Below are 13,013 nucleotides of genomic sequence, written 5' to 3' on the forward strand. Positions count from 1 at the left end.
GAACATTCAATTACCTCCTGGAGAACAGTGGGTTTCCTCCCAAGCCTCCACTGAAAAATATGATGTGAAACTGTTTCCACTGTTTTTCTATTAAAAATCTTCCAATGGACTTCTGTGGTGGCACAGTGTTTAAGAATCCTCCTGCCAATGCAGGGGACACAAGTTCGAGCCCTAGTGTGGGAAGATCCCACATGCCGCGGAGCAACTAAGCCCGTGCGCCACAACTACTGAGCCTGTGCTCTAGAGACCGCGAGCCACAACTACTGAGCTCATGTGCCACAACTACTGAAGCCCACGTGCCTAGAGCCCGTGCCTCACAACAAAAGAAGTCACTGCAATGAGAAGCCGGTACAATGCAACGAAGAGTAACCCCCGCTCAATGCAACTATAGAAAGCCTGCGTAAAGCAACGAAGATCCAACACAGCCAAAAATAAATAAATAAATAAATTTATATTAAAAAAAAAAATCTTCCAGTTCAGTTTTCCTGTACTGACCCAGTTCCCTGGTACTTAGGGCAAGGCTGTTTTTTGGTTTGGGCTTTTTCTTTTTTTTTTCTTCTATACATGTGTGATTGCTTATCTGTCTAGAATAGTCTTATTTGCGTCCCAAATAACTCTTCAATCTACAACCTCCTTTTGATACGTTCAGATTAGGCCCCCATTACCCTTTTTTTTAATCTCATATTTTCATAATGGACAAACTCATCTAAAAGATCCTTATAGGATAATATCCAAAATCCGTGCATGGCCAAAAAGCCTTCCGTGATTCATTCCCCTAGGGTACTACAAATTCCCACTTTTACCAAACTATTTATGCTTTAAGAAGACACCGTGTTTTTTGATTTCTCTATACCTGTTTTAGTTGCTAGTGCCTCTTCCGAAAATATTTATACTTATCTTGTCTTCTTGGAAAACTACTACTATCTTTCAAAACCTAAAATAAATATTTTTTGCCCAGGAAGCTTTTCTCTGTCCAGCATTCTGGTTGTAGGAAACTGTTGCCTATATGGATCATAATACATGTCATTTGCAACACTGGAGGCAAATGTCCCTTGTTTGCTGCATATTAGTTTCAGAATAGGTTTTACTCTTCTGGAGGTAGAAAGATTTGGCTTAAGTCCAAAAGGATTCCTTTTTGTCACAGATCCACACATGCTGTTGAGTTTTATGTGCATCAGTAACAACAATGACATCGATTTTATATATATATATATATATATACACACACATACACACACACACACACACACACACACACACAAATATTCACACACATAACCAGTGTAAAGGAAGCTTCAAAACTTCCCTCAAATAATAATTTTTTTTTTTTTTCTCTCTCTACCCTCACTTAGACAGCTTGGAACCTTCTCTTTTCAATGTGTTCATTATTGCTTCCTCTGCTTAGCTCACCTATAATGCAATTAAATTAGCACAGGTATGCAAACTACTCACAAATTATGTATACCCGACAAGCCAAGTGCATAAAAATCTAGGGTCAAGATCACAAGAATGACTCAGTAAACTCGATCAGCTCCTCCCGTCTTTTTTGCAGCTCTGTATTTTATATGTACATTAATTTGCCTGAAGTTGCTGTATTGACTTAATGGAATGCTGCTGACCATACTGAGACATTAAAATTCTGCCATTTAACCGAATTAAAGAGATTAAAATAATCAGGTTTGGCTGTGCTATTGTTATAGCACATATATACTTTTACATATTTAAAAGTAGAGTGGCCAATGTGATTCAAGTTGCCATTTAATGGCTCATCATGCATAATTAAACTAGCCTAAGCTAACCTTCAATGACTGAATGGAAGTAATATGCCTTGGTTGTCAAGAGTACAGACTTTGACATCAGAAATAGAGCCTCAAGATTTAGCTTTACCATTTTTAGCTTTGTAACCTTGGGTAGGTCACTTAACCTGTCATTGTTCAAAAGGTAAAAATGGATTTTTAGCAGTGACTTCTTCATAGGGTTGGGATAAACAATCAATGAAGTAAGGAATTTGAAATGCCAGTACAATACCTAGCATGCGGTAAGCAATCCGGGCATGTTCTTGGATACTTTTCCCTCTAGTGCTGCTCTTCTTCCAGCTGCAATATTTGTAAAGTCAGTTTTATCTGTGGGCCTCCATTTTCTCATGAACTCTTCAATTTATAAATATGTGATTTTCCAATGCAGTTTCATCTGTTATATAAAGTACAATAAGCTTATGCTTAGTGCTCTATTTGTTCAACCTTAGTTATATATAAGGCAGTCAACCCTGCAAACCCCAGAGTTAAATCATTGTTTCAGTCTTCTCACAGCACTCATTTTAAAAATTAAAGCATGTTTAATATTCAATAAAATACAATGATCTTGTGTTCAGTTTAATAAGTTTTTATAGTTGAAGCCACTCAGAACAAGATATAAAACATTTCCATTATCCCAGGTAGTTTCTCATGTCTTTTTTTCAATAAAAAAAGAAGAAAAAATGGAATGTCTCAAAAACATTTGTGTCATCCTTATGCAAGTCCTATGCTAATCTTCTTTGTATCAGGCCAATTTTACTTCATTTTGCCAAAGTGGGCACTACCCATTGCATTTCTGATTACCTCCCGTATTCTCTCAGATGCAGCAGAAATTATAAAAAAGAGAAAGAACAATTAACCCAGAAATACTCGAGCCAATCTAAGATCAGCAAACTCTTGGTGAGTATAGAGCTGCTCCTCCACCCCCAGCCACTTAAAAGCACAAATCTCTGTTTTACAAGATGTCTTTATAACATTAATGATATTTTAGAGGGAGAAGATAGGAAATCTTTTAGAGAAATGGTGGTGCCCAAGCAGAGAATAGTGGTGTTTCACTCCACTCATCACCCTTCAGAGTCTGATTCTCAGTTCTGTGGTGTCGGAGACTAGGTTTTCTTGGCACAGAGTTGATCAGGTCTTATGGACAAACACTTGCTGAGCAAATTTATATGACTTTATATATAAATCAGAAAAAAATTTATATTAATATATTAGTACATTAATAATATATTATTATAATGGATTGTTTTTCACTTAACAGAATATTTACATTCATTATCTAGGATAGTTTATTCCAGTTTTTCTCAACTTTTATTTTATTTTCACTCTCCTTTTGCCACAAAGGGGCGCACTCAGTCCCCCACCCATGAATCTTTAATACCATATATATTCTGTATATTTATTCACATACGTAGTCCTGTGCTTTATACATAAAAAGTAACATTTTTTTCACCATCCTCTCCACTCCTTGGAACTAATTTTCACCTCCTTGGGGGTGATATTGACTCATTGTGGGTGTATACCCTATTTCTTGTTTCCTGCTACCTGGCAGTATGGATTATTAAATAATCATGTCATCTCATTTTCTGTATTTGTTACTTTGCCATCTGGGGTCTTGCTGACCCTGGAGGGTCTGCCCCTCCCAGGGCTAGCGAGTTTCTAGAGACACCATTGAGCTGTCTTTCATATGCAAACCAACCTATCAGAGTCCATACCCAAACCACCTCCTTTATTGGGATCTCACACTCTGGGCCACTATTCCCCAGCCCTAATCACCTCAGGGGCAGTTATCAGACAACTAGAGACAGACCCTAGACCCCAGAGGCTGCTGAAAGTATTCAAACTAGTCAATCCTAAACCTTCTTAGCCTGCCTTCCCTGTTTCTTCCTATGGAAATCACAATACAAGCTCTCGCCTCCACTTCCTCTGCCTCTTGACTGACACTGGTGCTTCCCTGTGTAGCCTTGCATGGCATGGAATCTCCCCTGCTTTTGGGAACTGTAACAAACTTTTTTTTTTTTTTTAACATCTTTATTGGAGTACAATTGCTTTACAATGGTGTGTTAGTTGCTGCTGTATAACAAAGTGAATCAGTTATACATATACATATGTCCCCCTATCTCTTCCCTCTTGCATCTCCCTTCCTCCCACCCTCCCTATCCCACCCCTCTAGGTGGGCACAAAGCACCGAGCTGATCTCCCTGTGCTATGTGGCTGCTTCCCACTACCTATTGTACATTTGGTAGTGTATATATGTCCATGCCACTCTCTCACTTCGTCCCAGCTTACCCTTCCCACTCCCCGTGTCCTCAAGTCCATTCTCTACATCTGTGTCTTTATTCCTGTCCTGCCCCTAGGTTCTTGAGAACCATTTTTGTTTTTAGAGTCCATATATATATGTGTTAGCATACGGTATTGTGGTAGATGGACCTAGAGTCTGTCATACAGGGTGAAGTAATTCAGAAGGAGAAAAACAAATACTGAACTATCTTTTTAATGGCAGTCATCTCCTAAATCTGTTGTCCTTACTATACCTGAATAATAATAAAACCTACATTTTAAAACAATTAGATATCAAGAAGTTGGTTGGCCAGCATAAAAAATGGATAGTCTTGAGACTATGTGTTCGAGTTATGGTGAAGTCTTATAAATCCTCCCTGTCCCTTACAGAGTACCATCCTTACTGATTTCTACACTAGTGTGAGAACTGAAAAGTGATTAATGTATGACTTTAGCAGTCAGGCTTTTGGGTTTCAAACCTTAAATTGGCCACTTCTTAGCTATGTAATCTTTTTTCTCTTTTTCTTTTTAAATTGAAGTGTAGTTGATTTACAATGTTGTGTTAACTTCAGGTATACAGCAAAGTGTTTCACATACATACACATATATATGTATATACATTCTTTTTCAGATTATTTTCCATTATAGGTTATTATAAGATATTGAATATAGTTCCTTATGCTATACAGTAAATCCTTATTGTTTATCTATTTTATATATAGTAGTATATACCTGCAAGTCCCATACTGCTGATTTATCCCTCCCCCCACCTTTCCCCTTTGGTAACCATAATATTGTTTTCTAAGTCTGTAAGTCTGGTTCTATTTTGTATATAGCTTTGTTTGTATTATTTTTTAGATTCCACATATAAGTGTTATATAATATTTGTCTTTCTCTGTCTGATGTACTTCACTTAGTATGATAATCTCTAGGTCCATCCATATTGCTGCAAATGGCAATATTTCATTCTTTTTTATGCCTGAGTTATATTCCATTTTATATAAATATAGCACATCTTCTTTATCCATTCATCTGTGGATGGACACTTAGGTTGCTTCCATGTCTTGGCTATTGTAAACAGTGCTGCAACGAACATTAGGGTGCATGTATCCTTTTGTTTTTTTTAATATAAATTTATTTATTTATTTTATTTTTGGCTGAGTTGGGTCTTCGTTGACGCACATGAGCTTTCTCCAGTTGTGGTGGGCAGGGGCTACTCTTCATTGCAGTGTGTAGGCTTCTCATTGCAGTGGCTTCTCCTGTTGCAGAGCATGGGCCCTAGGCGTGTGGGCTTCAGTAGTTGTGGCACATGGGCTCAGTAGCTGTGGCTTGTGGGGTCTAGAGCACAGGCTCAGTAGTTGTGGCACATGGGCTTTGCTGCTCCACGGCACGTGGGATCTTCCTGGACCAGGGATCGAACCAGTTACCCCTGCATTGGCAGGCGGATTCTTAACCACTGCTCCACCAGGAAAGCCCAAGGGTGCACTTATACTTTCGAGTTAGAGTTTTTATTTTTTCCGGATATACGTTCAGGAGTGGGATTGCTGGGTCATGTGGTAACAATATTTTTACTTTTTTAAAAGAATTCCCATACTGTTTTTCATAGTGGCTGCACCAGTTTACATTCACACCAACAGTTTAGGAGGGTTCCTTTTTCTCCATACCCTCTCCAGCATTTATTATTTGTAGACTTTTTGATGATAGCCATTCTGACTGGTGTGAGGAGGTACCTCATTGTAGTTTCGATTTGCATTTCTCTAATAATTAGTGACATTGAGCATCTTTCATGTGCCTGATAACCATCTGGATGTCTTCTTTGGAGAAATGTCTATTTAGGTCTTCTGCCCATTTTTTGATTGTTTTTTTGATATTGAGTTGTATGAGCTGTTTGTATATTTTGGAAATTAAGCCCTTCTCGGTCACATCATTTGCTAATATATTCTCCCAGTCCATAGGCCATCTTTTGATTTTGTTACAGTTTTCTTTGCTGTGCAAAAGCTCATAAGTTTGATTAAGTCTCATTTGTTTATTTTCGCTGGTATGTCTTTTGCCTTTGGAAACTGATCTAAGAAAATACTGTTATGATTTATGTCAGAAAATATTTTGTTTATGTTCTCTTCTCAGCCATGTGATCTTAAACCTCATTAGTTTGCTGTGAGGATTAAATAATATGTCTGCAAAGTTCTGGAGTTGCCAAGATCACCCTCACTTCTGGTACTAACTGCAAATTCAGGAGGTCCCAAGATCACCTCATGGGAATTCCCTGGCAGTCCAGTGGTTAGGAATCCTGACTCCATGCTTCCACTGCAGGGGGCCGAGTTTCGATCCCTGGGTGGGGAACTAGCATCCCACAAGTTGCATGGTGCAGCCAAAAAGAAAAGTAAAAGCTCAATCCAAGATCACTCTTAAGCTTGATAATTCCCTTAAAGGACTCACAGAAATCTGCAAAGCCACTATACTGACTGGTACAGTTTATTACAATGAAAACATACTGATTCAAATTAGCCCAGGGAAAAGACACATAGGGCAGAGTCCAGAAGAGTTCCATGTGCACAGCCTTCAGGTGTGCTCTCCTAGTGGAACCGTGCAGAGTGCTTATTTCTAGGAAAGATGCATTACCATATGCAGGGAAGCACGCTCAGTCTTGATGTGGAGTCTTTACTGGGGCTCAGTCATGTAGACTAGTTGACTGCCCGTGTGCCTTACCTTAGGCTAAAGCCCTTCCAGAGGGCAAGCTGATACTGCAGGGCCCAGTCTTGCTTTACTCCCACCCTCTGCACCACCAATCACATTGTTAGCCTAGACTATCCAGCATGGCCTAGGCCCTAAGTAAACAGACATTCTTACCAGGTCTGACAGCCCAAGGGCTTAGAGATTACCTCTAGGGCAAAGAGCTGAACATCCCTTTGGGCAAGTCTAATCTTTACTGAACGTACACAAGTTGATACACTCATTAAATGCACATAACCATTAATATTTTATTGTTTTAGTGGCCATGCTAGAGTCTCTCCTGCCGAAAGAGTACTATAAAAACACTTCCAGGGGCTTCCAGTGGTTGAGAGTCCGCCTGCCGATGCAGGGGACACGGGTTTGTGCCCCGGTCCGGGAAGATCCTACATGCTGCGGAGCGGCTGGGCCCGTGAGCCATGGCCGCTGAGCTTGCGCGTCTGGAGCCTGTGCTCCGCAACGGAAGAGGCCGCAGCAGTGAGAGGCCTGTGTACCGCAAAAAAAAAAAAAAAAAAAAAAAAAAAACACTTCCAAATACTTACTCCTTTTGTTCTTCTTTTCTGGGTCTAAGCAGACACTTCTGTGTTGTTAAGAGGCTTTTTAGTTATTCATAGTTACATGTACCAGATTAAAACTCATAGCTTTGGTTAGACCCACCCTAGTTTTGTCTTGTTACTTTACCCCTTGAATGACCTGGGTGTTACCAGACCTTTTCAGGTATATATTTATAGACAACCCATGGGGCTATTTTGATGGTTGATCTCATTCATTATATATTGGCTCTTACTAATCTCACCTTTAGTGTAATCTTATTTCCAAGTTGCTTAGGGATTTATCACTTTAACTTCCTATATTCCACACAAGAACTTATACCCACTATTTCAGCAGCCAAAGATTTTTTTCATGAGCAGCACTAAAAGCTCACACAAAACTCAGCAGCAAGTAATTCCTTTTTAGGCAGCTTGAAAAGGTGTTCTCTTTGCCATAAATCAAAAAGAAACAATGAAAGGTTAGGTTCTTACTGCCCCATCTCATTATTGTTAATGAAAAACTCCAAATTAATTTGCTTCTGCTTATGGAAATATCTCCCTTAACCTTGGTGATTCAATGAGAAAGAATTTGTTTTAGAGATAGGCATTGCTTAACAGCATTTGGCATCTGCTCAGGCTGAACAATCATCCAGAGAGCATGTATCTTCTTTCTTTCTTTAGTGTAGTGATCACCGCAAAAATAGTACATGGAGTATGGTACAGAAAACCTTTAGCATGGTGGTTGGTGTAGAGGCTTTTATTAGCAGTAGGGGCTCTTTAGTTAAGTACCTGGGTTTACCCTGAACAAGTCTACTTCTCACTTCAGACAAATAGTAATATCACTTTCTTCTTTTCAGATCCAAAAGAAAAAAGGGTTTGTTTATCTGTTTTGTTTTCTGCTGTTTGCTGTACCTCTAAAAGTGACTGGCCCAGAGGAAGCACAAAATTAATATGTGTTGTTGAATGAACAAAGGGTTGTGATGAGGGTAAACTGCTATCATGTATGCAAAGCCCTTAGACCAGGGCCTGGCACATAGTAAGCTCTCAGTAGATACTCATTTAAAAAACATACAGTTAAGACAAAAACAGATTAAATCCTTTATACTTAATAAAGAGTTCAGTGAGGGGTTTATAGGAAATCAATTAATTATAATATTAGATTCCTATTTTTATTGTCCATTTATTTATTTATTCACCAAGTAAGTATCCAGCAATGATCATATGCACTATTACAGGTCCTGAGGATTCAGAGGTAAACAAAAATAGCCAAAAATAAAGCACGTCCATGAAACATTCTGCCCAGCCCAGGGCAGTTCCTATATGTCTATCAATAACCAATCCCTGAGGAAGAAGAAACTATAGGACAGTGATGAAAACAGAGTATTCAAATTATTAACTTCATTATTAATCTTTTGGCATTTCTATATCCATCAGATTCTCTAAAACTCTTGAGATACAAAAGCATTCTCTAAAACTCTTGAGATACAAAATCTGACAAGAGATTATTCAGAGACTCTCCTCTTTACTGCCAACGTTTGCCCTAGAGAATTTCTCAACTAGTTCTTTCAGGTTATAGACATAATTGGCTATTAGTTATTTTAGTGCCATTGTTCTTGATATACATCTAAGCATCATCTCTGGGCCCTCTGAAAAGCAAGGTGTCTTGTTTCTGATTAATCTGTGGCTGGTCACTGAGGATACTGAAGCAGGTCCTGGTTAATTAGACCATTTTATCTCTAACCTCATCTATTTTCTGAATGTAATAGTGATAGAGGTGCCAGCAGTTCCAAGCACAGCCCTGAAACCTTGCTAATCAGCATCTGTGATTTGCTAGTGGTACCACTGTTTGAATTGTTAAAGCCAAATTGTTATGAGAGGTTATGCATAAGTGGACATTTTTATCTCCAAGTCAATTATGCATTTAATGAAACTTAAGGAGCTTATAAAGTTAAATAATAAATAGAAAGCAGCACCTACAGCACTTAGTGATGCAAGTCAGGTGCACCCTCCCCACCCCCACTCCCAGGACACACGCACAACATGATAAAACAGAGAAATGTGTACTTACATGGAAAGGAAGCACACACAGTGACAAAGAGTGTAGGCTCCTTATATTATCAGCTGTGTGAACATGGGCAAGTCACAGTCCTCTGAATGTCATCCTTCTTATCTGTCAAATGGACATAATATTAATAACTACAGGGTTGTTATAGGGTTGTATAAGGATTAAAATGCATTAAATATTATTTTATAAAATATTTCATACAGTGTCTGCTCTGTAATATGTGCTGATTATATGTTAGTTTTTATTATTCTAGGAAATGATTCCATCCTCCAAGAATAGGCCAGAATACAAAGAGAAACTGAAAGGCAGAGAAAGAAATGAGTTTTATATGAAGTATTTGAAGCTCGTCTTCCCCAACATTTCCAAAAAACTGTCCATAAAAAACAAAGAAACAAAGAAACAAACTTATATCATAAGCTGCTATTTAAAAAGAAAAAATCTGCCTTCAAGTAAGTTTGGGAAACATTGAATATAGATTGCCTCTTTTTTTTAATAAATTTATTTATTAATTTATTTTTGGCTGCATTGGGTCTCTGTTGCTGTGTGCGGGCTTTCTCTAGTTGCAGTGAGCAGGGGCTACTCTTTGTTATGGTGTGCTGGCTTCTCATTACGGTGGCTTCTCTTGCTGCGGAGAACGGCTCTAGGCCCGTGGGCTTCAGTAGTTCTGGCATGCGGGCTCAGTAGTTGTGGCTCACGGGCTCTAGAGTGCAGGCTCAGTAGTTGTGGTGCACAGGCTTAGCTGCTCCACGGCATGTGGGATCTTCCCAGACCAGGGCTCGAACCCATGTCCCCTGCATTAGCAGGAGGATTCTTTTTTTAAAAAAATAAATTTATTTATTTATTTATATTTTTAATTTTTGGCTGTGTTAGGTCTTCATTGCTGCGCGCAGGCTTTTCTAGTTGCGGCGAGTGGGGGCTACTCTTTGTTGTGGTGCGTGGGCTTCTCACTGCGGTGGCTTCTCTTGTTGAGGAGCGTGGGCTCTACATGCACGGGCTTCAGCAGTTGTGGCTCGTGAGCTGTAGAGTGCAAGCTCAGTAGTTGTGGCACACAGCCTTAGTTGCTCTGCGGCACGTGGAATCTTCCCGGGCCAGGGCTCGAACCCATGTCCCCTGCATTGGCAGGCGGATTCTTAACCACTACGCCACCAGGGAAATCCTAGATTGCCTCTTGCACCTTAAAGAATAACAATTCTTATTTTAGTGTTGAAAGTGTCTGAGAAATCTGGAACAGCTCTAATAAAAGAAATAATTCAAAAAAATGCTGAGCTAAGTGTTGTGGGTTCAACAGTGTCCTCCACAACATTTATGTCCACCTACAAACTAAGAATGAGATTATATTTGGCAATAGGGTCTTCAAAAATGTAATTAATTAAGATAAAATCTTAACAGATTTTGATTGGGTCCTAAATCCAATGACTGGAGTCCTTTTAGAAGAAAACACACAGAGAAACAGAAGGTGGTGATGTGAAGATGGATGCAGAGATTGAAGTGATTTGTCTATGAGCCAAGTAAAACCAAGGATGGCCAACAACCACTAGACCCTAGGATGGAGGCATTGGAAGATTTCTAGAAGCCTCAGACCCTCCAGAAAGAATCAACCCTGACGACAGTTTCATTTTAGACTTTAAGCCTTTTGGAACTGTGAGAGAACACATTTGTTGGTGTGAGCCTCTCAGTTATTGGTAATTTGTTATGGCGGCCCTTGGAAACATGTACATGGTATTACAAAATGGCCATTTGAAATGTGGAAAATGCAAATAACATAGCTCAATAAAAGCTTTTTCTCTCTGCTTCCCATTCGTTTTTGTTCCAATTTTCGGTGATGGGGGGTGACAAATTGTACAGAGTGGGTGGAGAAAACACTGCAAAACATTGTGATTGAGTTAAATTATGACTTAAAAGTGAGCTCTCCATTATTTTTTCTGTTATCACTTGTGCTCTTGTCAACAAAAGTCCTTGGCATTGTGAATTACTGGTGTTTGTGAAAAGTTTACAAAACAGTCAGCTTCTTCTATGCTACCTCTAGAAGAAACAAATAAAAGAAAGGATAAAATAGGTAATAGCCAATATACCATAGCAATGTTTGCTAAATGTCAGTTAGTCTCTCTGCTAGAATTCTGTTTTTATTTCTTTGTCTAGAAAATAAAGCACATATTTTGTTTGTTTGTTTGTTTGTTTGCAGTACGCGGGCCTCTCCCGTTGCGGAGCACAGGCTCTGGACGCGCAGGCCCAGCAGCCATGGCTCACGGGCCTAGCAGCTCCGCAGCATGTGGGATCTTCCTGGACTGGGGCATGAACCCGTGTCCCCTGCATCGGCAGGCAGACTCTCAACCACTGTGCCACCAGGGAAGCCCTAAAGCCCATATTTTTAATCCAGTCCTTTCTGGAGCAGCATCCAGTGATTACTATGTGAACTGAGTCTAACAGTATATGTGACACTTGCTCGGTCACTGGACAGCAAAGATACCTCCAAAGAAGCAAAAGAGACAGCCAAGATCATGGCATCAGAAGAAGCCAGAGACATTTGGACCCTTTGTGGATAGATAGGCAAATAAAGAAAACAGTAGATTTGCCCTAAGTCTAGTTCCTTCTTGTAAATGAAAAATGTTGCCTACCATATCAGTAAACAAAGATGTTGCAGCAGCCATCAAGCCACTACAGCCACCCTGACGGTGAGCCCTGAAGGAACTCAGGATGGAGACAAATGGGTTGCCCACCAAGCCCTCAGCCACTGCAGCCACCCACAGCAGTGCACCCTGAGGGGACTCTGGATACTGGCCCTAGGTAGCTAAGGTGCATATCAAAGGAATGGTTGCAATGCGTCCAAACTTTTGCATGTTCCCATACAGAGAAAAGTGCTTAATTCATTAACGGTAATCTTTTGATGTTCTGACTACCTGGTCTTTGTTGCAAACACCCCTATGTATCCTGGCTCTTCCCTTACTTCTTTGGAGCAGTCCCTCAGAGCGATCTGAGAATCTGTCTCCTGTACTTGAAGTCCTCAGAAAATCTGATGAATAAAACATAACTCTCAACTTTTAGGTTGTGCATTTTTTTTCAGTAGACCTTCTTATGTGGAGAGCACTTCATATCTGGGCTCTCTGTTAAGCTCCTTAAATACAAGCATGGCAGCTACTGCTTCCTGGCAAATTTGCATGAGAATTTGGACATGTTTTTCCAACTGAAAAATGTAATCACAAACTTAAATCATGTTTATGGCTCCCCAAAGACCTCAGGATTAATTTCTTATTCTTTAAGGTGGCTAAAATTTCCTTCTTGATGTTACTTTGGATATCTATCTGTCTAGCCTCATCTCTTGTCAACTCTTTCCTTAGCAAGGATTATGTGAGTTCTCCAAATTCTCCTTAATTTCTCTCAACTCAGGGCATTTGCATTTACTTACTCTTTCTTCTTTCTAAATAATCTCTCTATTCCTAATTCCTGTATCTTCATGAGTTGTTAAGATCATGGCTTCTGATGTGAGACATACTAGTGTCAAAATTCTACCCTGTGTAAAATGGGGGAGAGTTGGGGGAAAAAATCAATAGGAAAGAGAAGAAGAAAAAGCCTGACGCATATTTATCTTTGTAAAATGTTTACAAAAGTCAATGTAGTATC

The 13,013-nt window shown here is 39.5% G+C and overlaps 1 long non-coding RNA gene and 1 other non-coding gene across 2 annotated transcripts in view; one reads left to right on the forward strand and one right to left on the reverse strand.

Moving 5' to 3' along the window:
* Positions 1-12,430, forward strand: part of LOC137232668 (uncharacterized) — a 118,741-nt gene extending 106,311 nt beyond the window's left edge. The window contains exon 3 of the long non-coding RNA XR_010947130.1: positions 11,578-12,430. This is a non-coding gene — a long non-coding RNA (uncharacterized lncRNA). The remainder of the gene's footprint in view (positions 1-11,577) is intronic.
* LOC137233162 (U6 spliceosomal RNA) lies at positions 2,471-2,575 on the reverse strand. Its single transcript, XR_010947332.1, has one exon. It is a non-coding gene; the product is annotated as a U6 spliceosomal RNA (small nuclear RNA).
* Positions 12,431-13,013: the final 583 nt, after the last annotated feature.

The sequence above is a fragment of the Pseudorca crassidens genome, chromosome 10, assembly GCF_039906515.1.
Source record: "Pseudorca crassidens isolate mPseCra1 chromosome 10, mPseCra1.hap1, whole genome shotgun sequence".
In the NCBI taxonomy this organism is placed as follows: domain Eukaryota; kingdom Metazoa; phylum Chordata; class Mammalia; order Artiodactyla; family Delphinidae; genus Pseudorca; species Pseudorca crassidens.